Consider the following 17,219-nt stretch of genomic DNA (forward strand, 5'->3'; position numbering starts at 1 on the left):
ACTTTACAAACAAGTCTTGCCTTATTTCTCACAACTTCTCATTGCCCATTCATCTTATTCCTAAAACCCCATTTAGTTCCTATCACATTCTTGTCTTTTGGTCTAGGAACCAATTTCCATGTATCATTCTTTATTATTTGGTCCAATTTTTCCTTCATTTCTTGGATCTAGCAATTATCCTTGACTACTTCATCTATGCACTTTGGTTCAACTTGAGATATCAAACATATCTCATCATTCACTCTATTCCTTGTCATTACTCATTTGTCCATACTTCCAATTATCTTCTCAGGAGGGTGATTCTTTATAAGATTTCTATTAGGGGTAGAAGTTGACATCTCAACTCTTATCTCTTCTCTAGGTTTAGATCTCTACTCTTCTCTTTGTACAATAATTTGGACATCATTTTGCAAGTCATTGTTAGTCTTAAGGAAAACTTTAGCATTCTATCTAACAATTCTAGAGTTATCAAATTCTTCATCTGAATTGATATCTATCGTCTTTTCTTTGGTTCCAAACTTCTCTTCATTTTTACATTTGTGCACTCAACTATTGTCTTAGTTTTATAGTTAAAGCATCTATAAGCCTTACTTTTCAAAGAGTAGCCAAGAAACATACCTTCATCTCTTCTTGGATCAAACTTACTAATTTCATCATCTCTCTTAATATAACATTTTCCTTCAAATATTCTAAAATATTTGACTGATGGTGAATGACCAAACTATAGTTCATAAGGTGTCTTGTCCATATCATTTTTGATCTATACTTTTTTTAGAGTATACACTGTTGTATTCACTCCTTTCTAGAATTTCTGAGAAACATCATTCTTAAATAGCAACACTCTAGCTACCTCTACTATAGGTTTATTTCTTCTCTCTGCAATCTCATTTTTCTCATGTGTTCTAGGTGCATATAGCTGTCTTTTGATTCTATTTTCTTCATAGAACATATTAAATTCTCTTGAGGTAAATTATCCTCCTCTATCAGATCTCAAACATTTAATCTTAACACTAGATTTATTCTCAACTCTATTCTTAAATATATTGAACTTCTCAAAATCTTCTAATTTCTCTTTAAGAAATGATACCCATATCATTCTAGTAAAATCATTAACAAAAATCATAAAATATGTTTCACCATAGAATCCTCTAGTTCTTGCAGGTCCACTTAGATCTATGTGAACAATTACCAACTTCTCTATGGTAGTGAACTTCTTGTTAGGAAAAGACACTTTCCTCTGCTTAGCCAAAATACATTCCTTGCATACAACATTAGTAGGCTAAACAATCTTAGGCGGATCTCTCACTGCAAATGTACTACTAACCTTTACAATATTATCAAAGTTTACATGACAAAATCTTCTATGACATAACCAACTGTTATCAACTTTTTCTACCAAACATGTTATCTCAGTAGGATTCAATTGAAATACATTACCTATGGATCTAATGCCAGTTCCAATCATCTTACCATCTTTGTCTTTGATAGTGTAGGTTTTCTTAGTAAACTACAACTGATAACCTTTGTCTTCCGATTGTCCAACACTCAACAAATTATACTTCAATCCATCAAAAAAATAGACATCATCAGTGTTAGTTTTACATCAAGAGTAATGGATCCAATCCATGTAATATGATAGGTTGCATTGTTACCAACTCTAAAAATTCCTCGATCATGATTTTTGAACTTAACAAACTTATTCATAGCACTAGTCATGTGATGTGAAAAATTATTGTCAATTATCCAATCAAATTTCTTTTCCACTTGGGTAACTAGAGCTCTTTCTTCTCTAATTTCTTTGTCAAGATAATCTTCCTTGATAGAAACAAATCCTAATTCATCATCATTTTCACTTTGACCTTTTTCATCAAATTCTTCATCCTCATTTATATATAAATAATTTCTATCTCTGTCTCTTCTAGGATTAAAATTTCCTTATACTTTTTCTCTCTCTCTTAGGACATTTAGATGCATAATAACCAAATTCATTACAAGTCCAACATTTAAAAAAATTCTTACCATCTTTTTCTCTTCTCACTAGAAGGGCTATTCCTTAAGCTTCTTGTCCTCATCAGCTTTGCTGCTACTAGAAAAATCTCCTTGAGTGCTTGCACTCCTTGTTAAATTAGGTCAAATTTTTAGGGCACTAAAGGTTTTTTGACTCTTTCACATTCACTAGAGTGTCTCAGATCTACATCTTGTGATTCCAATTTACCAAGCAAGGTTTCCTTGGTGAAATCCTTAGTACAAGGCATCACTACTTGTATCATCTACACAATTGGATTGAAAGGTGGTCACAAAACTTTCAAAATCTTCCATATGACTTCATCATTATCTTTGGTTCCACCATGAGATCAAATTCCTACAACCATTCTAATATTCTTCCAATATAGCTTCTTACAGATTCATCTTCCATCATTTTAGCATCTTGATATGCACATATCCAACTTTGTAACCTAATTCTTTTAGCATGATCATCACCTTCAAAAGTATATTCTAATGCTTTCCAAATTTCATGAGATGTTTCAAGAGACTTTACCTAATTGTGTTCATTCTCAAGAAGGGGTTGATAATAGAGTTTCTCTTGCTCTCATCTTACACATGAATAGATTTCTTTCTTCCTCATTACAATCATCTAGCTTAGATTCTTCAACAATTTTCTTCTTTCCTTTTGTCAAGATCCAATATCTCAGACCCATGCACAATAGATGAGTCTTCATCTTCTCTTTCTAACTATCATAGTTGACCCCATTAAATCTAGGACTATCCTTTCTAAAAATATTTTCCATTGATCTCCCAAAGCTATTAATATTAACCTTCAAGGACCTAATGCTCTGATACCAATAGTTAGAATATATTTTCCATTGATATAACTGAGAGGGGGGATAAATCGGTTATACAAATAAAATCACCAATAACAACTTTAAATAATCTTAACCATATGAGTAATGTAAACTAAAACCACAACAAGATACTCATACACAATAAGACTAGATATGTTAACTAGGGAAACCCTTGATTAGAGGGAAAACCCTAGTGGGGATGGTAACCACTAGATGATGTACTAATATAAATATTCCTTGTTAGAGGATAGACTTTTTTAAGAGTCTGTTACAACATAAAGTATATATGAGTCCCTATTAGGAGACTTTGAATCTCTATTAGGATACTTTGAATCTCTGTTAGGAGATTCCAACCCTATTAGGAGTTGTGGAAGACAATTGGACCCACTACCCAAATAGCTTCAAGGGCAAGACCAATGAACCCACTGTCCAAATTATCTTTGTATTATTCCATGCAAAATAACAGAATTGAATTATACTTCCTTCCTCTATCTTTGCTCTATCAATTGGACTTATGTTCCTTCTAATATTGAAACCAAATCATGAACTTTGCATCCAATAATCCCTTGGACCACTTACACATATTCAATCAATACTCTACTCCTTTTTGTAATTTTCTCTTCAATAATGATCTCAATGCTTTAACACACATTACAATCAAGGAAAACATATTTCCTTTATACCATATCTTCATAATAATTCCTTGAGTCATCCTTAAGGCTTTCCCAATTAATTAAAATAAGATATATAATTAATTACAATCACAATAGTACTGTCAACTCACAATCTATACAAAACTTTACACATGTGACTCCAAGTCTTGTGTACTTATTGACATTTTCATTTGATTGTCCTCTATCATTGGTTGACTACGTATCACCTCATTATATCTTGGCTAAAAGATATAATGCAAACATCAGAAATTGCCAAATAGATACTCTATTTCTATGTTGCTCATAGTAAATCATATATAATTGTCATACATCTTCAATTTAGACTTTATCTTCTTAACCACATCATTAGGAAACATCTAGGAACATGTCCATAACTACACATCACTTAACCCTTACTCAGTTACTATGCAACATAAGATCTCTGACTATTATTCTTCCAGTCTCTAAAGAAACACTGCTATGTTAACATCAATGACAAACATAATCATGGATGCAATAAATCAATACTCTCCAATGCTTAGGATACTCCTCCAATGTAGTATCATCAGCACTCATGCTAATAGTTGAATCATTCGAATAGGTGATATAGAGTAAATCTCTTAATAGAGTATTCTTAACAAGCTTTTGTACTCCTCCAATGTAGTATCATCAGCACTCATGCTAATAGTTGAATCATTCGAATAGGTGATATAGAGTAAATCTCTTAATAGAGTATTCTTAACAAGCTTTTGTAAATCTCTAACAAAATGCTTACTTAGTTGTGAGTTTAAATCCTTTTACCAAGATGAGACCTAAAAGTCTTGTAAGCCTTTAATAGGGTAGACCTTTCGCATGGTAGATCATAGATTATGATCAAAACTTTGTAGCCATAATAGGCCACACTTTACAACTATAGTAGTGAAGATTTGTGGTCATTATCCCCACCCCAATTTTACCTTCTCCTTGGAGGGTTTCTGGGTAACCAAAATCTTATGTGTTATGTGTTGATTTATTTCATGCTTTGATGTGATTAATGGTTGCTTATTTTAGTTTACATGTTAAGTTATGAGATGGATGAATGGTGAATTATTTTGGAGGTAAAAGTTTTACGTGCTGATTCAACCCCATCCCCTCCAGAACTTAGTTTCCCAATGTTATTTCCAACAATTGGTATTAGAGCTTTGTTCTCTAGAAAGGAAAGTTTAACAACTTTGGAGGTAAGATCTTGAAGATGGAAGTCTACAAATTAGGATAGAATATTGAGAACCAAAAGATTGAAATACAGCTTGCCCTACATCAACTTAAGGAGGCAAGAGATAAAATGTAGTAGTCATTGAAGAAAAGAAAGGAATTGGCCATTCAACAAAATGATACTCAATATAAAGAAGAAGAAACTACTATATTATTTGAGGACAAGAACTCAAATGAATTTGATGTAGAAATTGCAGATCTGATGGAAAATAACAATGCACTAAATGAAGAAGTCAAAAATCTAAAAAGGGAAAAATCAATATTATTATGTCAGGCAACTAAACTAAAAAATAAAGTTTAAGAAGATAGAAAATGATTGAAGAAGACAAAAGACTACTAGCTAATAGACTTAAGGAGAAGTCATCAGATGTGAAAAATTTATCAAGCATTCAGTTGGATCTAATGAGTCAACTAATGATTGCAAATCAAGAACTGAATAGGAAAGACATTGAGATTAAAAATTTGGAAACATAGAAGACCCTACTACAGAATTAATTGAAGATAGAAAAGGAAAACCTTAACAAGCTTAGTGAAGCCATAAAGTATTTTGAAAAATTGATGGAAGCACCAAGATCAAACAATGAGATTGTTGGATTGGGATATTCTACCAATGAGAAAGGAGAATCATCTAGAAGTGGTGAACAAAGGAATAATAAAGGAAGTATAACAAACCCACTCTTCATCACTATGGAAAATTAGGTCACACAACAAAATTTTGCAAGAGAACACTAGAAATCAAAGTACTACATAGAAATTCAAGGGACATTTCCATAACTACAAGAAGCAAGGTTATCAAGCACAGGAATGTAGGAAAGAGACCACCATCACACAATAATTTGAAGGATACTATTACAACTATCAGAAGTAAGGACACAAGGGATATGAATACAAATCCAAACCCAAGTGGACATCAAATAAGAAAACTAAGGTATGCCATCATGAGAACTCTTATGATTGGGATTACAATACAAAGTACAATTTTCATTATCATGGTATGTATTGTCATGTTGTTGTAAATTTCATTGAGACACATTTTAGAGGTAATTACAATAGATGGTTGAATGAGATTGTGTGTTTTAGTTTTCTTAAGACTGATTATGTAAGAAGAAATTGTCTAACTCGGTCACCTACATCGAGCAATGAATTTAGCAAAGATAAATATAGATGTTGAAAAGACAGAGATGTAAATGGACAAGACATGGAAAAAGAAAAAAGGTTGCAGCACATCAAGCCAAGATGAGGTCACAATATCCAATGGATCAGGTGATCACATCACCCCCAACTAGGAAATCAAAGGTATGTGTGGAAATAACATCTAAAATGATATATTTTGCATCAGTTCCAAGTATTCAAGTAATGAAAAAGATCTACAAACATGTATTAAGATGCAATGAAATGATTAGAACAAAGAGATATTCTATTGTTATGTTATATTTTGTGTTGTTGCCAAGTATTGAAGTATTATAATAAGCATCGAGTAATGAGGTACTGTAGTGACTATTGAGCTAGCTATGATAGCCAAGTGAATTGAAAACTCTATAGCATCGAGCTTATAGTTGTATTTGCACTAAGTATTAATTAAAAGGTTTTACAGGCTATATACTTAATTTTTTGAGTCATTTGCATTTACCAGAAGATCAAAGAGCATGAAGCCAATTTGAGCTAGAGATTATAGTGATTGTATATCATATTCAACTGCTACAAGACATTTTTACATTGATTTGAAAGGTAATTCACTTGTTCCAAGTTGTACTATTTCATATTTTGCAAACCCTAGTGAGTGAAATATGGTAGCAAGTTCATTGATAAGAGTAAGGAAGGAAGGTAAAGAGGTTACCAATGTATAATTAATTACTAATGATGTTTGACAACCACCATTTTTCACTATTCCTGAGATTGCATACAAAGGAGATCCATCTGGTGTGTTATTGACCATTCCACCGAAAGTTTTAATGATTCAAGATGTAAGATGTTACACATGCAAGTTTGGAGAAGTTGGAAATCTAGAAATTAGAGAGACATATCAAAAGTTATGGGAGAATGGTATCTTGAAAGAAGAAAACAAAATCATAGAGTGAAAATTTTTAACACATGCCCTAGATTTTTTGCAAGTTTTCAAAATGGAATGATTAAAGATCATATTGAGCTAGATACATGACAATAAGCTATTGTTGGAGAATGGACCTATCATAATATCAAAGAGGATCATTCATAGAGTGATAGGATATCCTACCCTAGAAAGAACAAAGACATTGAGGAGCGATGCAAAAGAAGTAATCAAGAAGATTATGTTGAAAGAAGGAGATTGTTGAAAATAGATTGGTACAAGTATGATAAATGTGTTTCAATAAAAAAAATTTCACTGATATCAAACCTACTTCTTGTTGGTAAGACAATTGCTTACATGATTCAAGTACTATCACTTATTTGATTAATGAAGAAGATTTGATCAAAAGATGTAACAATAGCACGTAGAGGAAAGGTTGAGTTATGATATGAAAAGCAGTACAAGAATTAGCTGAGATAGTGGCAACATAATGCATTGATAATCTACTTAAGGTTGCAAAGGTTGGTTACACTAAACAAGTTCAAAAAAAAGAAGAAAAAAGTATAACAAAGTTTGTTAGCAAAGCTTAACTAAGTGGATAGTAGGTGTCGAGAAAAGTTAGTGCAAGCTAAGAAAAAAATTAGTTGGAGCCAAGTAAAAGTTTATTTTAGTGTATGCCAAGTAAATTAGTTGATGCTAACTAAAGCTTAGTTGACTTTGAGCACCAATTCATGCTGAGTGATTTTTCAAAGGATGTTGAGCAATGCAGTATGTGTCGAGCATCAGAAGCAAGTTAATGCCAAGTGTCAGTATTATTAGAAAGATTGTGAATTTGATGGATCTAAGCTGAAAATTTTATTTTCTTGGATTGTGTGAACCATGTGAAAGATAATATTGATGAGCTGGTGGCATAGAATCCATGGTAAACCATTTTGAGGTGAATTCAAAGAGGATTGAAGAAGAAGTTTCTAGAAATGAAATGGAATGAGGGGTAGATTCATTGAATCCTAACTAATCTGTCCTAACCCTAAATTGGATGATGGAGAATGAATAGAAAAAGATATTAATTCTCTATTTATAGGGATGGTTGGTCAAAAGCAAGGGTTGTCATGGACAAGAACCTAAGGAAGACAAAGAGTCTATGGTATTGCTTCATTTAGTTACCTAAGTGAAGAGTCTACATTGGCATGTTAAGCAAGAAGGCTTAAGGGTATGGATGCTTCAAGGGTGAACAAGCTATTAGAGATGAAGTGTATGAAAGCCAAGTAGAATGGAGGACTAAAATATAGATCTATAATCTACAAATGGAGTAGTGAGTTATTATCAGATCAAGCCTTGTTGTTACTCGCTAATAATTGTAATCAGTCTAGGGTAAATACTTTCAATTAAGGTTGACCTAATAGTCATTTGTAAATCCTTTAACCGGGTGACATTCCAAGTGAATGGTCTAAATTCCTCTAACAAGGCTCACTCCTAATAGGGTGATTGAAATCCTTTAACTAGGTCACATTTAACAGTTTTCATTGTTACCTTTAATAGGGTTGGCCTTTTATAGGACATCACTTTAGAAGAGTGAAAAAGAGTAGCATGTTACTGATGGTTTTTCCCAAATAGGGTTTCCACATAAATCATTATGTCAAGTGTGTTGCTGAAACTATTATGTTTCATGTTTACATTTTTGCAAATTGATTTGATAGTAACCTACAAGTTTTTAAGTCATTGCATAATCTTTTGGATGCATGGATGATGATAAATGTTTTATGGGTTCATTAAGTTGTGAAAAGTTTTATTTGTACACCTAGACCTTGGATAATTGATTCAAACCCCCTCAATTATTCTAAATAATTCCAACAGAATGTTGGAGTCTTATGGAACAAGTGGGGAATGGTGGGAGTGATTACACACAGATTCTAAAAGTCGAGTTGACTCAATAGTGTGTCATGCATTGTCATTGACCTATATTAAAAGATCATCAAAAAAGATCATTCATATGACCTAGCCAAGTTATAGCTTCAACAACTATCAAAAAACCTAAAAGCTATCAGAAAGGCAAAGAGTTCTTCATGTAAGTTTGGTTCACTCCTTATCTATACATTATTTGTGTGCAAAACACATTTCCTACATTTGGCAAGGTAGTATGGAAGTCTAGTCAATTGGTTACCCAATAGATAAGTGAATTCATTGAGAAATTAGGAGAGAATTTGATTCAGTAATGACTAGTTATTTTGAAGATTTCAAGAAATCAATGAAGCATAGGTCAAGAATTCATGTATCTCTAGTGGAACAACATTATAATGATGTTTTTTATCTAGTAGATGCTGACTATACCTATGTTCCAATAATTATTCTAAGGGTTAGATGATTGAGACCACTACTATATGAGATAATTATTGATGAGGTGTCATCAACCATCATTGCATTATTTGTAGAAGATATTAACAAGGATGCCACATCCTTTGGGAATTAGGATGGAGCTAAATCAAGGATAATAATAAACTACCACCATTATTAGAAAGAAGAACAAGATGGTAAAGAAACTGAAGGAAAATTTTGTTAAAGGAGAGGAAGAAGTATAAGTAGAAGAAGATGAAGACCAAGGACCTTTACAACTTACACAAGGACAAGGAGAAGATCAAGCTTCTAAGGATGAAGAGGAAGTCAAGATAGAACCTAAGAAAACTAAAAAGAAGAGGAAAACACCATAAAAGAAAGTTGAGAAACCAAAGAAAGTGGCAAAGAAGGAACAACAAAAGTTAGTTGTACCTTTGACAAGGTCAACACAAGGGTTTTCACTGTACAAGCCAAGAAATCACAATCAACAAAAGAGAAAAATAAAGATGATATAGAAAAGTTGAGTATGTTTGCTAAGAGATTGAAGAGAAGTTTGAAACTTTAGGACAAATCAAATGATGAAAGGACATAATCATATGATAGCAATTAATTCAAATTGGTAAGCCAAAATCCTTCATTTGATATTGAAAACCTATGTGATAACATAAAGAGTAATGCAGATTTGTCAGGTTTTCAACATGTTGATTTTGATAAGCTAGACAATGGAGATAAGCATAATATTGAAGAGGCTATTTATGATATGATGGCCACTTTTAAAATCACTCCATTAAAGATTTCTAACACTTTACCCAAAAGCTTATATGAAAGAGTTAAGTAAAAATGGAAGTTCAATATGGAGACAAAAAAGCAAATTAGGGAGGCTACTTGAGCTCAAGTTATGCCTAAATTTAATAAGAAACAGATTGCAATGGTAGTAGAGAAACACAAAGGGATATTTTCTCCTAAATACATAACCTTTCATATTTTGAGAAGTAGAGTGAAGAGGTAGTAACCCAAAGAAAGTTACTTTGGAAAACCATTTATGGGTTGACTACATAGATAGTGGAAGAGAAGAAAGGAGTAGAGGTAGAGAAGAATGAACCAAAACAAGATGAGACAGCTTAGAGAGATGCACAAGATGTTAATTTTCTAAGCACCAATCCTACACATGGAGGGAGAGAGAGAGAGAGAGAGAGAGAGAGAGAGAGAGAGAGAGAGAGAGAGAGAGAGAGAGAGAGAGTCAATAGGACTCATTGACCATTGAGGACATTCATGATAATTCTACACAGAATGTAAATCCATTGAGTGAGGATGATTTGAAGACACTGCAATAGGAATCCACCAATACTATTATTCCATGCACAAATCCTATACTGGTAAGGATTGATGAATCTCAAAAGGCTATGATTGTATCTACTGAGACACGAAAAGACACATCTATTATGCCCGCACATGTTACATAAGTTAAGGAGAACTATTCAGATGAACAAGAAATAGATCAAAGTGTAACCTTGGAACAACAAGTTGAGCTTAATCAAGAAACATTTTCAATGCCTAGTATTTTCATTGAAATGAAAGAGAAGGAGGTAGATACATCAACTACATTACTACCAAGTCTACAAGGCTTAGGGTTGCCAACACTTGTCATGACTGACAAAGAGAGTAATGAAGAGAAAGAGAATAAGGAAGAGAACACTACACTCACCTCACTAAAACCTATTGAAGATTAGATAGATGTTGAACAAGAGAAAGAGGATAAGATGACTATTGAGACAAAGGAATAGGTAGTCATATAGACACTGGTCACTTTAACAGTTACTACACCTCCTCCTAGCAACAAGACTCTTCAAAGGTCGAGTACTCAAGCTACACCATTGCAGATATCATGGCCAAATACCAATACACCTAAGGGTGATGAGACTACACCATATGAGGATGTGAGTCTAGATGAGGTGATTTTTCTACCATGGTTTGATCCAAGAACAACCACATTTGAAGAAATGGATGTTCTTCAAGAGGCTCTCTAGAGGAAATCAAGGCAAGAAATCTTAAGAAGGGAGCAAAAGAAAAAACAAGTTCTCCATGATATTAGAGATGTTTTTATAGATGCTTTTAATATGTTAGATTCATATAAGCCTATCTTAAAGAAACTTGTACATATATTTGATAATATTAAGGATGAATATATAGAAAGAAATGTAAAGCTATTGGAATGGTCTAAAATGAAATCTCATACTAAAGTTATGGACAAGATGTCTAGTTTCATTGCACTTAGACAAGTTGATTTATAAACTAGGATGGAGAGTGTGAAGAAAGTGTTGGAGAATATTTTCTCTCTATACAAAAAAATATGTGATGTTGATATCTTTACAAAAGAGACTCAATAGTCAATTGACTAGTTGTAAGGAGATTTATAATTAACAGGTACTATATTGAGGCAATCTCTTGGGACTATTCAAGTTCATTTTTAGAGATTACTACTAACAGAGAGTAGGCTTGTCAAGTTGCAAGCAAAGGATACAAATATCATATCAATTTTGATCAGCATTCATTCCATGTTGACTTCGCACATGGAAGTTTTGTAGAAGGAATTAGCCCATGCAGAAACATTGCTGAAGAAAGAATCTTATCTTTCTATACAAGAAGGTCTAGTAGATATGGCAGCGAATCTAGAAATACAAATTCAATCTTTAGATGTAGCCAATTGGGATTATGCTTTGGGAATCATAATGGAACTTCATAACCCATTTTTGGAAAAATACACTATAAGTGTACCACCCAAATGACATAAGTGTCAGAAAAGGGGGATTTTGAAGATTCTGCAATTTTTGGAGAATTTTGTCAAGGAAGATATCTACTCAAAAGGAGTTATAGAAATGAAATGAAGTATTTACTCAGGGGGAGTAATAAGGTATGGGAGATAGCAACATTTTTCCAAATTTTGAGATTTTGAGATTTTGTATGGAAGTTGGACAAAGATGATATATTGTCTAACTTATGCATAAAATAAGATTGCATATGCCATGAAAAAGTGTTTTTGCCACTCATGTCAAAGGGGGAGATTGTTAATCTCATTATGGTTTTGACAAAGTAGTGACAAAACACTTAGTCATTATCTAGCAAAGAATAGTGCAAGCCAAGTGCATAGTGTATGTCAAGCATAAGCCTCCAAAGAATACATGCCAAGTAATATGATAGTTAGTATTGAGCACTAGTATGTGTCAAGTAGTCAGTGTGTGCTAAGTCACTCGGGTGTTGAGTAAATAGAAGGAGTTGAGAAAATAGGTGTGCCAGGTGATTCAAGTGTTGAGCAAGAGTGAGTGTCGAGCCATTTAGAAGCTGAGTATCAGTATAAAGAGCATAGTGAAGGTCAAGCATCAGATTCTATTGATGTTAAGTTACCAATCTTTGACATAGATGTTTGTTATGCCAAAAACTTCTATGTAAACCATTTTTGGCTGACATGAACATGATTCTTTTATTAAGAAATAAGGATCCAATCATATTATGAATCCCTATGCCATTACATGCAACCAATCAAATGAATGGAAGAGTTAGGTAGTAATAAGGATTAACCATAGTCGCTAATTCTAACCTAGCCCATCTCCATAATGCCTACTTAAAGAGTTACACCCTAAGGGGGAATATGCATGCAAGGAAGTTGTGAAGAGAATAATTACAAGCACAAGGAGAGGAATGCTAAGAGCATTGAGAGCATTTTCAAGGTGGACATGATGGCTAAGTTATGGAACTACAATGTTATTATTTCAATTGTTGGCTTTATGGTCATAAATCACATGAATTGCAAAGCTAGATTTAATCAAAGGAAAAATAGGACAAATGAAGGATCTAAAGATAGATCTAATGAAATAAGACCTATTAAGAATAAAAATGTTATATTTACTATAGTTACATGTTTCAAATGCAACAATTTTGGACATGTTGCTAAAGATTCCAAATTACAAGTAAATCCAAATAGACTAAGTTATAAAAATTTAGTAGTTACATGTTACGAGTATAATAATCTAGGTCATACAACTATATATTATAGAGTCAATGGATTTGTAAATAATGGAAGAATGCCTAATAATAGAAAGAGTAACTATAATAGAAGAATGGCCAATAGCATAAACCAAACAAATGATGGGAATACCAATCAAAATTTTATTAAAATAAATCAATAGTGGAAAGAAAAAGGTGTGGAAGGAAAATGAGTAGAATGTTAAATCAGACAAAGGATAACTAGTGCCAATCACTAAACCTTCTTCATCAACCTAATTGGTTATCATAGCCTTAAGGGGAGCAAGTGAATAAAGATTATAAAACCCCCAAATTTGAAGGATTAAACATTGTGAGCTTGGATTAAGTTGTATCAAGGTAGAGAAATTTGATATCTCAAATAGCATACCTTGATATGGTGATATGAAGTGTCATTGTAAAATTTCATAGTTATTGTCTCAGTAGCAATTTTTATCCTAAACACAACCTAGCACATTAATTACTGATGGAATTACAAGTATTTAAAATGTAACATCATCATTATTCATTGTTTATGTTTCCAAAGTTATAATAGAGTGATTTGGAGGTGATTTGAGGATTTAAGAAAGATCTTTCAGAAGGTTTCGAGCAAAGCTTACATCAACATTCTAAGAGATATTTTATTAATCTTGTAAGCTTTAATTAAGTTTCTAGATGTTGTTTTTGTTTGAGTATATTATTGATACTCCATATATTTATGATATTAAGGTGAGAACATGATACCATTTTAAGAAAATTTTGTTTAAGTCAATGGACGATGATCCTAAGGGTGCATTTTCCTAAATCTTTGATGGTATCCTTCACATAGAGTATATATGAGAATACATTAACTATAAGTATGAGGTCATGGAGAATGTTGAAATTTGGAATTTTCTAAATATGTTTACAATTATGATAGAATATTTAAGGATGGATTCAAGCACTAAGAAACCCTAAATATCATGTAAATCATGAACTTTGAGGAATTTGATGAGCTCGAGTGGATAAAGATTGTGCTAAGTAGAATTCATGATCAAATCTTTTAGCTATGAGATCAACTTGACAAAATTTATAAGGAACTTATCCATTTGGTCCTTGGATTTGACAATGTTAGAATTATTCCTGTTGCAACTAAGCTAATGAAGGAGGTAAAGAAAATTATTGGATCTAAGTGGGATAAGAGAGAAATGATCCTTGTAGACATAAGACAACAACATGTGAGGTTAATTTCTAATATTTTACGTTATAATATGTACCATAGTAGAAAGAACAACTTTGTATCAATAGGAGTCATTCATACAACTAACAAAATGGTGGTTGACCATGAACATTTGACATTTATGAAATCCTAAGGCAACAATTGTTAGAGAACATAAGAAGGATAAAACATGAAAAGTCTCAAGTCTTTAGATTTTTTTCTTTCACACAATTTTTTTTTCTCCATATAATTTACAAGTTTCTTAATATGCATCATCGTGTATGGAAAGAAGACATCCCTACTTCTCAATCAATCAAAGAACATGACAAAATACAAGATCTCAAGATGATTAATAGTGATTTATTTGGATTTTTCAAAGGCTTTTATAGAGAGATAGAATAAAGGGTAAGGATACCAAGGAAAATTATTAAGAAGTATGTAGATATCATGTACTTGATGGTTGATACAAAAAATGCTTGCATGGAGACAATTAGGCCAATGGTTCAATGGATTCCTTTCATGGGTTGTGAAGTTAACCCCTATGTTGTTGTACAACATGTTGATGAAGTTATTGTATTTTATAGAGACCCTAATGAAAAAAAGTGGGGAACTAATGGGAAAAAGTATAGTAAGGTCACAGAAGAGCTTACCAAAGGGTCTAAGAAGAGGAAGACTGAGAAATTGTTAGGTAAAATTACAAATAATGAAGGCATTTCTAATGATCAAATGACTACTCTTAGAAAGGATAGAGAGGAGGAAATACAATAAGAGATTAGTGGACCTACTACAAAGTAGCAAGTTAAAGATATATTAGATGATGTATAACCACTAGATGTACTTGGTTTACCATTAGAGGTGGTTTCCAAGACAAAGGTTACCTCCACACCTCAGAGAGCTACAAGGAAGTAATATGGGATTATTGCAGCAATCAAAGTTGAGAAACCAATTGTAGAATAATCAGTGAGATCTTCTAGAACTCAAAGACCCAAGCCCAAGGCTAAGGGTCCTAGTCCAAAGAAGCCCAAAATTACTAAGACCAAGGTAGTAGAGAAAGAAAATCAATAATCTACAATACATTAACCATCAAAAATAGAAGGGAAGAAATAAGATGAGAAGAAGAAGTAAAATTAGATATGAAGGAGATAATTTTAAAAACTGAAATGAAAAAAAGGATTAATTAGCTTGAGAAGTAGCAGGTATGAGGTAGATTATTAGAAACTTTTAGAATATTCAGGCATTTATTACTTGTTGAATTTGTTGGAATTATAGATGAAGTAACTGAGAGGGGGGGTGAATCAGTTACCGCAAAAATAAATCCTGGTCCCTTAGATGTCTTAGATAACTAGCTACTACTGATACTCAGTAAATACTTCACAAAATGTTGTAACTCAGCAGATTAACTTGTTGCTGATTTTTAAGCATTCATAATTATCAACATGCGAAAGTAAATAACAAGAACACAAGAGACACTAGATTTAACCTGGAAACCTAATATGGGAAAAACCACCAGGTAACTAGCTACCAATTTTCACTCTTCTAAAGTGAGCCCTATTAGGAGCCAACCCTGTTAAAGGTTACAATACACACTGTTAGGTGTGACCCTGTTAGATGATTTAATTACCCTATTAGGAGTGGCCTTACTAGAGATTTTTAGAACAATTCAACTGAACTGTCACCTTGTTAGAGGATTTACAAAATGGTTGTTAAACCAACTCTGTTAAGAGATTTTGAAATCACTACTACAATGGTTAGAAAGTAACAATGAATTGACCTGAATAAGATGCAACCAAATTTGCTGATTACAGATCTCTTTTCTACACCATTAGATCCTTCTTGATCAAATATAGCTTTGTTTTTCCTCAATGATATTTGATCATCCATCAAAATTTGTTCTTCCAGTAATCAGTCCTCCTTCACATTCGCATCATATCAAATCCATCACACACTTAGAATTCACAACTTGACCTCTTATATATACCATTCAGATTATCAAGTCAGCTCATTCACAAGTTACATTTACCAATAAACCATACATCAGTCAGCTACAAATATTACATTAAACAAATAAACTTTATTTCACAAAACAATGAAATCTTTCATTGGTCAACCCTGCTCGGTAAGCACTGCTTCTAGAAACAATTTCCTAAGTTAACCATCTCAACTCGGTTAACACTACAAAATCTACAAAATCCTTTGGTTTTTGAGTGAACTTGGTAAGAATTGAATTTCCTTCACTAACCATGAGAGCTTGGTAAGAACTATTTTCTGCACTATTTCCCTTTGATGACCGAGTGAGCTCAATAATAACTAAATTTTCTTTGCTAACCTTGAAAGCTCGGTAACAACTATCTACACAAGTTAAAGTTTGAGAATTCTTAGTAGACATTGTAAACCTTCTTTGTTAACCTTCTAAGCTCAGTAGACTCTGTCTTTTGCCTTGCTAACCAACTGAGCTCGGTAGACTCTATTTGATAACTGATATGACATTTGTGTAACATCAAAGACAACACACAATTGAACAATTGTATCCAACAATCTCTCTCTTTGGCATTGATGGCAACACAACATGTCATATCAGAATGAAATTTGAAAATAACTCTTCTCTGACAGAATGCTTCTCCCTCTTATATTTCATTCCACAAAACTCCTCAAATACAGTAATCTCCTTCTTTCATAAACTCTCTTTTTCTTGCAAATTTCAAAAAGATATGATAGTAAACTCTCCCTCTTTGACAACACGTGCCAAAGACAACACAACTTTAAAATAAATTTTATTGTACCTTAAGTACTAATTCATATGCAATGTCTTCATTACTTTGCTGCATCAACTGATAGATCTTCAATTCTGCTCTTGTTGATGCATCACTAAAATTGTATTT

This window comes from Cupressus sempervirens, chromosome 10 (genome assembly GCF_028749045.1).
Source record: "Cupressus sempervirens isolate cs-2001-9-10 chromosome 10, ASM2874904v1, whole genome shotgun sequence".
Lineage (NCBI taxonomy): Eukaryota > Viridiplantae > Streptophyta > Pinopsida > Cupressales > Cupressaceae > Cupressus > Cupressus sempervirens.